The 14,469-nt window shown below is 40.8% G+C and overlaps 1 long non-coding RNA gene across 1 annotated transcript; it reads right to left on the reverse strand.

Annotated features, from left to right (window-relative positions):
• Positions 1-11,815: 11,815 nt before the first annotated feature.
• LOC132638439 (uncharacterized) lies at positions 11,816-13,425 on the reverse strand. The gene is made up of 3 exons (XR_009581735.1): positions 13,247-13,425; positions 12,854-12,908; positions 11,816-12,208 (listed from the first exon to the last, which is right to left on the reverse strand). It is a non-coding gene; the product is annotated as an uncharacterized LOC132638439 (long non-coding RNA).
• Between the last annotated feature and the right edge of the window lie 1,044 nt (positions 13,426-14,469).

The raw sequence follows: 14,469 nt of genomic DNA on the forward strand, positions 1-14,469 counted from the left end.
GATGGTTTGATGTCGGGGAGAATCAGTTAGTATGCCCAAACTTAATTCAGTAAGCATTTGATAAGGTGAAGGTGTTTAGGGAGAGATTGCTAACAGCTCAAAGTCGACAGAAATCCTATGCGGATAATCGACGACGTAAGCTAGAGTTTAAGATAGGCGATTGGGTGTTCCTGAAAGTTTCACCTATGAAGGGAGTAATGAGGTTTGGAAAGAAGGGTAAGTTGAACCGTTGATATATTGGGCCATATAAGATCATTCGTATGGTGGGTACAGTGGCATATGAGCTAGAATTTCCTTCTGAGTTAGGATCGGTACATCCAGTATTTCATGTGTCAATGCTTCGTAAGTGTATCGGAGATCCTTCAAAAGTTGTACCAGTGGATGATATCCAGGTGACTGAGCAGTTACCATACAAAGAGACTCTAGTGGCTATATTAGACAGACAGGTCCGTCAATTGCGAACTAAGGATGTAGCCTCCGTTAAAGTCTTATGGAGGAATAAGAATGTTGAGGAAGTGACTTGGGAAGCGGAAGAAGCGATAAAGATTAAGTACTCGCATTTGTTCCTAGTAATACAGGAGGTGCAGTCGGAGGCATCATTTTCCCCAGGTATCATTTCATTTCAGTTATCGTGATTGGTCATGTGAGGCCCTAGCATTGTATGTTATAGTATGTGGCCCTGTGTGGCATTATTTTGGGTTGCTGTGTACAGGACGGATTGATATAGGTACAGGGGAAACTATGCCAAAATTTTTATAACCCTGGATTGTTCGAACATTCGAGGATGAATGTTCCTAAGGGGGGAGAATGTTACACCCCTCGTTTTCGTAGTGAAAGAACTTATGATTTCCTAGTTGGGTATGCCTTGCGAATTGAGACCCGAGCCCGAGTTTTAGAGATAGAAAGTGTCCTACCCCGTGTGCAATGGTACCAGCAGGAATTCCTGGTGATTTACAAGATTAGAAGTTGAACGAATCGAATTGACGCGATATTAACTGAATTGGAAAAGTGCGCAGACACCAGTCATGATTGACGGGCAGTTGAACCTGTCGACAGACCGTCGTTGTGCGGAGTCGACAGGGTTCCGCAGCCTTGCATTCTGCAAGCGCAGGTCGACGACCACGTCGATGGACCGTTGACACGTCGACGGGTCGTCGACCCGCTCGTCGAACCGGACCATTGAAGCATTTAATTCTCCAGGTATAAATACGTGGTCCACGATTTTATTTCATATTTTTCTCATTCCTAGATCAGAGAAACCCTATTATATTTTCTCCCAACATTTCCCATCATCATTAGTGAAGATTGGGTAAGATCCGAGCCCTATGACCCCGAGCTAGTAAAGGGAAGGTTGTTCCTAGGGTATGATTGAAGTTGTTGAGCTTGAACAATTGGATTTGAAGCTAGGGTTTGAGATCTTAATCTCTTCAATGTATGTAAATGGTTTCTACCTTTGTATTTAAGTTAGTTACTAAGAGTTTTGGTTGTTCAAGTGAAGAGAAGATAACTATGAAAGTGATAAGTCGATTGTCACGACCCAGCCCCGTGGGCCGCGACTGGTGCCCTTCTGGGACACCCCAAACGAACTCACACCCAAACCATCGTAATCAGCCTCGTCCAAACTCAACGTACGTTATTCGAACTCAACATCGTAATCAGATATCTACCGAACACTTATCCTAAGCAGTCGCCCGTACAGATCAGACAAATCACAAATCAGAAAGGAGGCGGAATATACATCGCCAAATTTCACACACACACATCAGAGGGGTAGCGGAATGTACATCGCCCCCAAATGCATACACACACATACAAACTCAGAGGCCGACTTGGCCATAGTAGCGTACGGGCCGCTTAAGATCGCAAAACAGACTCACATGCAAACACACCGGACCCACGACCCACAAATCTGACTACAGGCCTCTAAACAAAACAGAACATAAGAACCTAGGACGGGACAGGGCCCCGCCGTACCCACTCATCCAAATATACAGAACACAGACACAACAAAAGATATGTACCAAAAGTAGGCTCCGGATCAAAAGGGAGCTCTCCAACACAGCAAAATGAGTAACCTAAACTGGAGGACCACCCAAACGAGCTTCAGTACCTGCGGGCATGAAACACAGCCCCCGAAGAAACGGGGGTCAGTACGGGAGAAGTACTGAGTATGTAAAGCAGAAGGTACAGAAATCACAAACACAGCTAGAGTCAGAAAGAACAAACACACCAACATCGCAACAAAGCACACCTGTGCGGGAGGCGAACGTACAAATGCAAATCAAATCATGTATAGGGTTTAGGAACGTGGTCACCCCCCCCCCCCCCGACGCTGGTGCCACAACACATCATAACTCCAGAAGGTTTCAAATCTCCGTACAATCTCCAGACACATCGTATCACACACACATCATATCATCAGAACATATCAAATGCCATATCACATCATAACTCCATAAACGGTAGCCGGCCCTATGGCGAGGCCTCGGAAACCGTAACACATCATAACTCCCGAATATATTATAGCGCGCACGATCACAAAGTCGGCCCGGGTACCGACGAACGAAGTCATAGCAGACAGCACGAACAGAGTAGTGCAGAAACCATATGCATATCAAAAATAATTTGTCGGACTCAACATATAGTTTACGTAGAGGTATATACTGACGCCCGAAGGCTCGGAGTAGGAATCAGACTGATCAAAGTATGCGTATAAAAGTTACGAAGTTCCCAACTGCCAAATTCGCAAGAAAAACTGTTCATAAGTCGTTTTCCGAAAATCTCACCTCATTCAAAGTACAGAACGTACATTAATGGCATAGGAAGTTTCAAACACATCCTTGGGTCATAAACAGACGGTTGCGGATCATAACGGACACAAACGAATCAAACAAACCGAATAAGGGGAGCCTCGGGGCTCGCGGGCCCACCTCGAGTCAAATTGAGGCGGCGGACACAAATCACAGACCTTCGGCTCCATAGAGCCATCTACAAAAGTTTCGAAGAGTTTCGGACACGACAGCACAAGTTATGGAGGTACGTACATTCCTTTAACCAAATGCGGCGAAAAGGGTTCAATCGCGCTGAGTGAATAGTACTCGAACTTGAACCTCGATTTCCAAGAGCAGGGTTATTCCCGAGATTCCGATATTAACCTAGTAGGACTAGGACATGCCAAAAGAATGATAGGTAGGCTTTACATACCTGGTTGGCGCCTTACGCTCCTCAAATCGAAATTCCCGTTTCGCCCAGAAACTGCAAATGGTCACTTTTACCAGTTACTATTCATGAGAATTAACATTCTAGTCTTTGGGCTATATTTGGCTACCGAAATTTCGGCAGCACTTCCCCTATAAATCTAACACCCCCGAGGCTTAGCTCGGCTCAAAATATAACAACATCAACAGCCCAAACATCATTACACAATACGAATCACAATCAAACACACTAACTTCACAATTGCACTTTATTTCATAAGTTGGTAATCCTATTTCCTAACTTCACAATTTCAACTCATATCCACATTATTGTATTCATTCATTCAAGATTATCCCACTACATAACAAACAAGTTCCAAACCACATACAAACATCCCCAAAATTCACTACTTTCCAATTTTCATTCAAAACACCAAAAGTTACGACGAACGTTCTAACTTGCGTCGTTTCATTCCAAACTCTTTATCATCAACCATAAATCATGTTCAAAGTCTTTAGTATCATAACTATACTATGATATACACAAATATACCAAGGGTATACACTTTCCGATAACGTCAAAAATTATTTTCTAATACCAACTCACTTCCTTAATCAATCATTTACAACATAATGACCACAACAACACATTATTCAAACTAAACAAGCTCAAATTCTTAGGCCTTTCACCTCCCTCACTTTCGGCCAAACACACCCTTTATACACACACACACCATGCACAAACACAACACCATTCCAAAATCTTCATGCTAATTCAATCACTAACACATATGTATCCCTTTCATAACATAAAAACATTGAAATCTTACCTCTTTCTTTAAATTCCGATTCGCCGCAAACGTCGTCCTCTCGTCAAACTAATTGTACCACCACGAAGAGCACCTCGAACTCATCAATTATTCCAAAAGAGACTAGGTGATTGGATTAGAAACAAGGCACGAAAATTTTTCTCTCTTTTTTTTTTTCTCTTTGGCCGAGAGCACCTATCTTGGTGTTCTTGAATTTTTTTCTTGTTTTGATCTTGATAAGGTTAAGTCCATATCATATATATCCACTACTAAGTGTCATGTGCATAGCACATGACATTTAAAGATGGGCTTGGGCCAACCAAGTGGCCGGCCACCCCACAAAATCTTGGGCCCAATTTCTTTGTTCAATTTCTTGGCCCAATTCATAAAACGTCCCGTTTTGTAATTCCCGAAACTAATTTCTAAAATTCCGAATTTACCCTCGGCCTTCCCCGAGGCCTTGACATCAATGATTTCATGATCAATATGAGCATACCAACTTGAATCAAATTATTTCCTCAACACACACAAGTCTTATTTATTTCTCGATTTCCCGTTATACGAAAATACGGGACATAACATCGATGAAAGGTTAAATAGTGTTTTTGGGGTTGTGTCAAGAGATGATTATGGGATGTATTTGGGTATATCTTGTTATGTAAGTGTTTCCACTATTGTCATCATTGATATTGTGGTTGAGGTTGGATGGAACTAGGAGTTGAGGGTTTTCTACGTTTTCAAGGGATATGTTGTCCATAGTTTGTTATGCTCCTTTGTAATTATAATGGTTAGTAAGTAAGGTGAATAGCCTAATTAAGGCTTATGTTATCTTAATTGTAGACTTACGAGTTCAAGGAATAAAAGTTGGACGATTGGATATATTTCAAGGTATGTAATGGTTTTCCCTTTCTTTCATTTTGGCATGATCCTATGATATGAACGAACAAACGAGTAAGCGAGTTTCCATATTAATCTATTCTTATAAGCACTAGGAGAAATACAATTTTGATGTTCCCGTACCCCGGCTATGGTATTTCCCATATACAGATCTTGTGATTTCCTTTCCTAGTAGTATGAGTTCAGTAAGGCCTATGAGAGGCAAATTGTCATTATATTGTGTTGAGAATCCTGTTTTTCAGTTTTACTTGTACTACGCATTCACTTCCAGTCCTCAAGGGTATGAGTGGAAGGCACACTTGACAGGGGGTGGAGGTGTGACCTATGATATTACGTTCTATATGTGAAAGGCACACTTGACAGTGGGTGAATGTGTGGCATGTGATGTGACAATGAGGTGTGTACACAGATACTAGTTCATACAGATTCATGCAGATAGTTATTTCAGCTTATGAGTTCAGATCTTACTCATGATGTCTATATATATATATATACATACATGTTGCCTTTATGCCTTACATATTCAGTACTTTATCCGTACTGACTCCCCGTTGCTCGGGGGACTGCGTTCATGCCTGCAGGTACAGAGAGACAGAAAGGTGGTCCAGCTCAGTAGGACCTCTAGATCTAGCAGTGGTCAGTACGCTCCATTCGATCCGGAGCTATAGTCAGTTTTGGTATACCCCCTTTTGAGATGTGTATGCATATGGGTATGACGGGGCCCTGTCCCATCCTTTCTACAGCTTTATTCCAGTAGTGGTCTGTAGAAAGTTGTATGTATTAGTTAGATGATGTAGCCTTGTCAGCTTCTATTGTTTTGTATACAGTATATGTAGCAGCCTAGTTGGCTTGCACTGTTCCTTTAGCATAATTATGTATATACAAATTGTTCAGAGTTCATGGTGTCGTCTAATTATGAGATTAGTTTAAGCCATTTTATGGGCCCTTGATGTTTAGAATGATTCAGATATGAGTTTAGGGGTGTTTGGTCGCTAGAGGTCAGACTCCCGTCATGGCTCATCGAGTTGGGTCGTGACAACTATGAACCACCAGCAAACACTGTTGAGTTGGACTACAAACTAGAGGGAAACATACCTGATAAATTGAATGAGTTCGCACGGGTAGCTTCAGTGATTGCACGAGATAACCCCAGGTGGCGTACCAACTCTAGTGTGCCCATTAAAAAGAAAGATCTCTCAGTTGAAGCCAAGTTCTGGTGGAGCGTATTAACAAACACAATATTCCCTACTCAGGTGGATAATCAACTTACTATTGACCGGACAATCCTAGTGGCTTCCATCATATTTCGGTATGTTGTGGACATAAGTAAGTTAATAGCCGATGAGATTCGTACACGGGTGACCTAGCCTGGACTTTCTTTATTTTTCCCATGCTTGATTATGGGTTTTTGTGCAAAGGCAGGGGTTCAGAACTTCTCCTACTAGGACCACAGACTTGAGGTGAAGCATTTCTTTACCTTAACCAAGAGCAAGGATAAAGATGTTAAAGCTGTGTTGTTGGCAGCCCGAGGTGGTGTGGCGACACAGCACATGTGTAGTATGAATCCAACAAGAATGAGGAAGAGGGAATTACACTTAAGGAGACCCATAAGGGTCTTGAGACTTCCACCATGGCAGCACCAGCCCTCACAGATGTCCCCACATTCTCTTCGGGTCCCACCTTTTCAGCAGCCCCTGAGACCACTTGTCACGACCCGACTAGGGGCCGCGACGGGTACCCGGGGCTAACCACCGAGCACCGCTCATACTATCATTTACCTAACCCATTTAACAATCATTCATCTATTTCCGGTTAACTTTAAAAAGAGGATTTGCTTTTCATTACAAAAATATAACGCGTTAATACAAAAACATATTTCAATATACTTATACACATGCGTACTACCTACGTTGTGGAACCACACAACCCACATCGAGCATCTATGAGCCTCTATTGAGTGGCATACAGATATATACACAAAAGGAACAACCAATTAGCACCTCCGGAAGATGGAGTGCTCTTCAGCTCGGCTAGTGACTCCTATCAGTCTGGACCGCTTTCCCGTCTACTTGTGGGCATGAACACAACATCCAAAGAAAAGGATGTCAGTACGAGCATTGTACTGAGTATGTAAGGCATACATCAAAAAATAAAGTAAGAATAAGGAAGTAAAGTAAGGACAAGGAGATGGTCGATAACTGCTTGCCTCTTAAGGCGGATCCATGCATACATACTCATAAAGCATCATATAGTAAATTGCTGCGGAACACGCAGCCCGATCCATATGTCATCATATGTTAGTGCCGAGGAACATACGGCCCGATCCATAAATATAATAAGTTAGTGTCGAGGAACGTACGGCCCGATCCATAACCCATATATCCAACGTCCGGGCATCCCGCGTCCGGGATGAAATCATGATATGCCAGCTGACCAGGTGGCTATGCGTCTATAGTGCCTCACTTTTCCCCATTTCCCCTGAAAACATTTTCATATCATATATATACATACATAATATACATAGCATGCTGGAGAGCCCAAGGAAAAGCTGTAAGTACGTCGGAGTGACGTAAGGTCGAAAGCCTCCGATTATGTTATGGAGTAATCATCGTCGCTTTGTCTCACCTTGAAGGAACAATTATTATAAGGCGAGACGATCAATGAAGAATAGCATTAAAAGAAAGCATAGAATAAAATCATGAACTTCATAAGGCATCCATTCATATACTCTGGAAGATTTAGAAATAAAGTCACCATCCATGAATAAATTGAGAAATCAGTAAATAGCTCGACGTTCTCATATAGTCCTTGAAATCGTAAACTTGAAACTTTTAAACATAAGATCGTTCTCATCATAGTCATCATAATAATATTCTCGTTTTTGACATCATCATTGTCATGGAAAAACATATCCATCGTTTTTATCATGAGAGCTCACATAATCACAAACTTTGATGTGGAAAATATGAATATTTTGGAAAAAATTTATGGATTATCAGGAAGGAAATCATGCCTTGGAATCTTAGACTTTTTAACTTTTGATAACAAGGGAAATATGGAAACATTTATGAAATCATAACCTAGGGATCATGCCTTTGAAAGAAAGGGACGATCCTTAACATACCTTGGTCGTTTAGCTAAGATATCGCTCACTTGTTCTCCGTCGATATCACGTCGTTACCTTCATAAGAGAATACATATCAACATTAGTAACTGACTATAAGAACGGGTCGCTAATTCTAGGAGAAGTCGGACAACGCTTCCTTCGCTCATACCATTTTTCTCAAGTTTTATATCAACTCCCAATATTCATAATATTATCCGCAATATCATAATCGATAATCGTCATTTACGTGCGTTTGGCAAAATCCACCAATTTCCTCCAATTTCTCCACATTTAGTTGTTTTAGCTAATCGTCACTTTTACTCACGCGTCGCACTTATTCCATGGTCAAAACGTCATTTATAACGTATTTATAATCATAGCATATCAACTTCTATGATTCCATTCAACCATCACTCCACAGTGACACTATTCACTAAATAATGGTGCACTTCCTATGCCTTACTACAATTCAAGTGTCTTAGTCTTCTAATACTTTAAACCACATGCTAAAGTCATAAAACTCACCTTGGATGGTGGTGGAACAAGCTTAGAGTAGAATCCTTCCTTGTGCACCAAAACCCTCCTTTACCTCTTTTGTGATTTCTTGGAGAAGATGACTTCCAACTAGGTTTCATTCACTTGTTTCATAAGTTTAGTGTTGATGATCCTAGTTTCTTCCCTTGATTCCCTTGAATTTCTATGGATGAAGTATTGAGAGAGTTCTAGAGCTTTCTTGAGTTGTATAGATGAGTAATGAAATAAAGTGAGGCTTTGGTCCCTTTTTAATAATCACATAACATGATTTTTAATGAACAACCGTCGGGTGAACAGTGGTCGTAAACCACAATTTACAGACCGTATTGTGGTTTACGGTCCGTCCTCCATGATCGTTTTTAATCATCCCAGAAACAGAAAGGTTTGGCTGGAAATATGGCAGTTTACGACCGAGGTTTACGGTCCGTAAACCAGTTTACGGGCCGTCCTCCAAGTCGTATTTAACCATTTCAACATTAACAGAAAGTTGAAGTTGGAAAGCTGGAGGACGATGGTGGTTTACGGTCCGTAAATCACTTTACAGGCCGTATACCACTTCACGACCACTGTGCTGAATAAAATTCCACAACTTTTTCATTTCAAAAAATTCACGAATCATCACCCCTTGCTTAATAAAACACCCCTCGCCCATATCCTTCGTTGGTCTATTCCTTGTACATGTACGGGGACTTTTTCGAGGTGTAACACCACTACTGAGCCTGCTACCACGACTGCCCCTCCTGCTCCTAGGGTCACCCTACATCTACAGTACTTCCTGGGGGTGTCATTATTCCATTAACAGGCAACACTTCCTATGTCAAAGGGGACAGAGCTAATAGACAGATTACTAGCTTGTTGGAGGAGTTGGAAGGGGTAATAGCGCGAGCAGTCTGGAAGGAGATGGAGAGGCTAAAACAGTCTATCACCCACTCACACCATCAGATTCACTTAAGAAATAATGGTATTGAGAGGAGGGTCCTCGAGTTGGAGAAGGTGTCATCGGTGACTGAGATGAAAACAGTGAAGAAGGACATTCCGCAACTGAAGGACAAGGTCCATGCGCTTCAGGTGAAGGAGGGGGAGTGTTTGCAGACCCTCCTCAACCAGCAATGCCGATAGATTTGGCGTCTTTGGTGCCAGTGGTGCGACGGTCAAGAGAGGAGCCCTTAGCCAAAGATAGAGGCAAGAGGCCGAGATCTGGGGATGACAGTGGGGGGTTGGATCCAAGTGAATTAGAGGAACACCAGTTAAAGAGAACCACACGGCAGCCCCTTGTTGTTACATCTCAGAAATTTCGGATTGTTTCCTTGTGAGTAGGCTAACGGGAGCTTAAGGTGATTATGAAACCCTTATGAGATTAAGGAAAGTATTAGATAGCTTAAAGTACATACTATAAGATTTTGAAGTCATATGGATATGTGAAATTTAGTTTGTTGAAGAAAGTGAAATGTAAGTCGTGTTCGGAAATGATTTTGTTATAATTGAGCTAATATTTATTAATGTATTGAGAGGATGATATAGGTCCTATTGTATGGTTAATGAAGTTTTATATAAGTTCCAAGAAGGTTCCACGAGGATTGGAAGTCAAGCGAATTAATGAGGGAAAGTTTCGGATAACTGTGAGTTATACGACCACTTATATTGTCTGTATTACTTTATACGGTCCGTATAAGGGGGTCCGTATAACATGACCCTTACAAAGAAGGATATTTTCTTGGTGGTGTTATACGGTCCACTTATACAGACTGTATAATATTATACGGACCGTATAAGTCCATCGGGCAGATTTTTTAATTTTTTGTATAAATAGATGACCCTTGTTCTTTTATCTCATTCCCCACATTTTCAAAAGTCTTGAGAGCTCCAAAACCCTTCTCCAAGCATATCCCACTCCAACCCATGAGAAAACAAAGATCAAGAGGCAAGAATCAAGATACCCATGTGTTAGAAGTATTGCTAGGGTTAGTAGACTATAAGAAATTCTTAGGTATTGAAGCTAGGGTTTTCATATAAGTTGATAGCTGCTCCAAAGCTCATTCTTGTGAGATAAAAGGTTAGTGTTCATGATTATTTCATGTCATCATGAATGCTTGGCTGTTGAACAACTTGGGTAGAAGAAGAGAGTAGAAAATGAGGTCTAAATGTAGCTTTTATGATGTTTTTGATAGTAAGCTAAGTTGAGTTATGATTCTTAGTATGATATGGGTATAATCTTGTTATGGAAGGTAATAATAGTGATGAGGAAGCATTGTATGAAAATGTGCTAAAGGATAGGTGTGAAGTTGTTAGTATAAGTTGACCATGAGAATGAATTTTAAAGACTTAATGGAATGTGATTACTTGATTATGATATTGTGGTTGTTTGGGAGTTGTTTTGTAATATGGTGGAAGTTGATGAAATAGGGGAAATTCTGCCCAATTTTTGTTAGATAATGAATTGTTCTACTTTGAATTTAAGAGTATCATTAAGGCTTAACTATGGTATGAATCCTTCTAAATGTAGATTGTCCAAGCTTCGACGGTGAACGCTAAGTAGTTAAGAAGACAAAGAGGTATGTAAGGCTAACCCTTCTTTCATTAAGGCATGATTCCTTTGCTATATACCTTCTCATGGGTTCCAAAATGTCTCCCAAATGACTCCATCTCTAAAATTACTAAAGCTTATGATTCTCGATACTTTCACGATGCTACTACCTCCTTTATATGATAGTTGATCCTCTAAGGAAAGATATAACGAAAACGATGATGGTGATGATGTTGATGATACTTATGGACTCTTATGTATGTGTGTCTAAGTATGTATGGCTATTATGTAACACCGGGTTTATATGGCCGGGTATGATACCTATCGCACGCACACCACTGCAGTTAGGTACGGATGACACTGAGCCTTGGTAGGGCTAGGTATGTATAACACCGAACCTTATCACGGTCGGGTGTGTAAGACACCGAAACTCTATGGTCGGGTATGATACTTCTAAATGTATAAATGTATGAAATGGAAGTTTCCCATTAGAAAGAGGGTAAGTAAATATGACGAACGTCGCTAGAGGTATACATGGCTCTTTCATTCCATGACTTTTCTATCTTATGTTATTTCCTATGCTGCTCTATGTTATTGATTATGCTTTACATACTCGGTACATTATTCGTACTGACGTCCTTTTATTTGTGGACACTTCGTCATACCTGCAGGTGGACAAGGAGACCGACTTGATCCATAGATTATGTCACGCCCCGAACCTGGGCCTGGACGTAACACGGCACCCGGTGCCTGACTGCATGTGACCGAGCGAACCAACTGGCTGCTGAATCAACATGTGATACCAAAACATAACTAATTTATAGAATAAAACTAACACATGCTGATCAACTGAAAGTCTCACTGAAATATCATAATGCGGAAATACTTAAGCAATCTGAACATATATGAAATTAGCCAACATGGCTAATCCAAACAACTGAACGACTGCCAACAAGGCTAACATAATAAATATCTGACTGTCTGAACTGTGTCTATGAAGCCTCTAAGAGTACTGAATAATAGAGCTGTCTATAAACTGAAATAACTGGATAGCTGACAACGCCCCGAATGAATGTGGGGCTCACCAATAGCTGATATGTGCACTCCTAATTAGCTGAGTCGTCAACCTGTGTATCGTTACCTGCATCGCGAGATGCAGGTCCCCAAGCAATAAAAAGGGACATCAGTACATTTGGATTGTACTGGTATGTAAAGCAACTGAAGCAATAAAATACTGGAACTGAAACTGAAACTGATAACTGTAACTGTACTAAACAGGAAAGCAAGAAGCTGAAGTACTCCCTGTTCTGAATGAAGAATCACCTGTAAAACTGTAAATATAACTGTGGCCTGGGGCCCAAATAATGTGCACAAAAACTGTGGCCTCTGGCCCAAGCAATACGTATGCATAAACTGTGGCCTAGGGCCCAAAAGTACAGATACAGGTGTTCAACATTAACAATTCACAAAACTGAGACTGGCTATATCTGATAGCATGATAACTGTTTCTGATTATGGGACTCTTGTAAATAGCTGGCTATACACTGACTGAGACTCATGTGATAATAATGCATAAGTCTACAAAGATTACGTGTTGAGTTCATGATGTTCAAAGTGACAACCATGAACGAATTTTGTAACTGCAACCTTAGAAGATAACAGTTCTATATCATATCATGAAACTACGGCTAAACTATATTCTGAGTCAAATTGCTAACAAGTATGAAGAATGAGGCGTAGGGAGAATTATGAACATTCCCTAACGTAGATAGTTAGCCTCACATACCTTAATTCCAGCCTTTGAGCGTAATACAATGTTCGTCACCCCTTTCAACTTTGATCTATAGCAATACAAGTCAAAGGGATTCTATATTAGCAATAATATTCATGATTTGGTCATCTAAGCATTTTATCAAACACTTAATGGGCATAAAGCTTCACAATCTCCATTAATAGTGTTTCTTCACCCAATTCCCATTCTATTACTTCTAGGTGATTCTACAATCTCAATTAGGTGTAATAACGTCATTCTTCATCACCCACATGAATACAACAATCCCAAATCAACAATCCAAAACTCTAGCATAATTCATATAATTTCCTTTATCAAACCCATTTGTTATTCTCCCAAGAATTCATCAATTCTCAACTATAAATGATTTGAGAGTAGGAATATTACCTTTTGTGAGCATCCACCACGAAATCAACTTCCAAAGTTTGATTTGTAGCTTAGAACGACGGCAAGAACTTGTACTACACTTTATCCTTCACGAGCCTTGGGATTTGAGGCCTTCAACTTGTTGGATCCTCTCCTTTCTCTCTCTAACTATCCTTTCTCTCTCTCTAAAATCTGAAAATATGAGGGAAGGAGGCTGCTAGGGTTGGACATTTCCCTTAAATATTAAGTGGAAATGGGTCTGACCCAACATGAGTTCGGGTTGGACCAAGTCCACTGTCCAGCATGACCTTTCTGTCTTAAAACGTTCATATCTCCCTAACCAGATGTCTCCTCGAGGCCCATAATATACCGTTGGAAAGCTATTTCAATTATCTACAACTTTCATGTTATACATTTTTCCAAATTCCCAACTTATAATAGGGTTATGGCCTCCCGAAGTTAGATTAACCGAAAACGTACTTAAATCGACGGCTCATTCGACGTTTCGTCGATCAGTTCGACGAAACGTCGATCTCCTCCGTTGAATTGGCCAAATTTCCAGTGAACAATGCACATTCGACGGTTCAAAGGACGAACCGTCGATCAGATCGACGAAACGTCGATCTGCTCCGTCGAATTGATCCAATTTCCAGTGAACAATGCACAATCGACGGTTCAAAGGACTAACCGTCGATCAGATCGACGAAACGTCGATCTTCCCGTCGAAGTCACCCATTTCCCAGCGAAGACAGGCTTCAGTAAAATGGGCATTACTTTTTGTACATAGCTCCGTTTGGGCTGGGCGACCTATCGTTGGAAAGCTATTTCAAAGATCTACAACTTTCATCAAGGAAGGTTTCCCAAATTCTAAATATTTAAAGGGGTTATGATCATAGGAAGTAAGACCTTCCACAAACTCATTAGCAAACATGCCCTGTAGAGTGGTTTTCAACTTTGCTTTGCCCAAAGACATTTCTTATGACTTAATTAGTTTTCAAGACACTTCCTATAACCCTCATATTGGTTCCATTATATTGTCATCTTATGAGTCGAACTTTCACTCGAAGCTACGAGGTGTTACAGATTATTTGTTCAGGGACTGCATAGAGGAGCTCCATTTGATTCGGAGCTGCAGTTGTTGGTACTATTCTTTTGTGTATATACATATGGGCATGGCGGGGTCCTGTCCCATCTATATGATGTTACATACTCTCTTTAGAGGCTCGTAGACTGTTGTGTATAGG

The sequence above is a fragment of the Lycium barbarum genome, chromosome 4 (genome assembly GCF_019175385.1).
Source record: "Lycium barbarum isolate Lr01 chromosome 4, ASM1917538v2, whole genome shotgun sequence".
Taxonomy (NCBI): Eukaryota; Viridiplantae; Streptophyta; class Magnoliopsida; order Solanales; family Solanaceae; genus Lycium; species Lycium barbarum.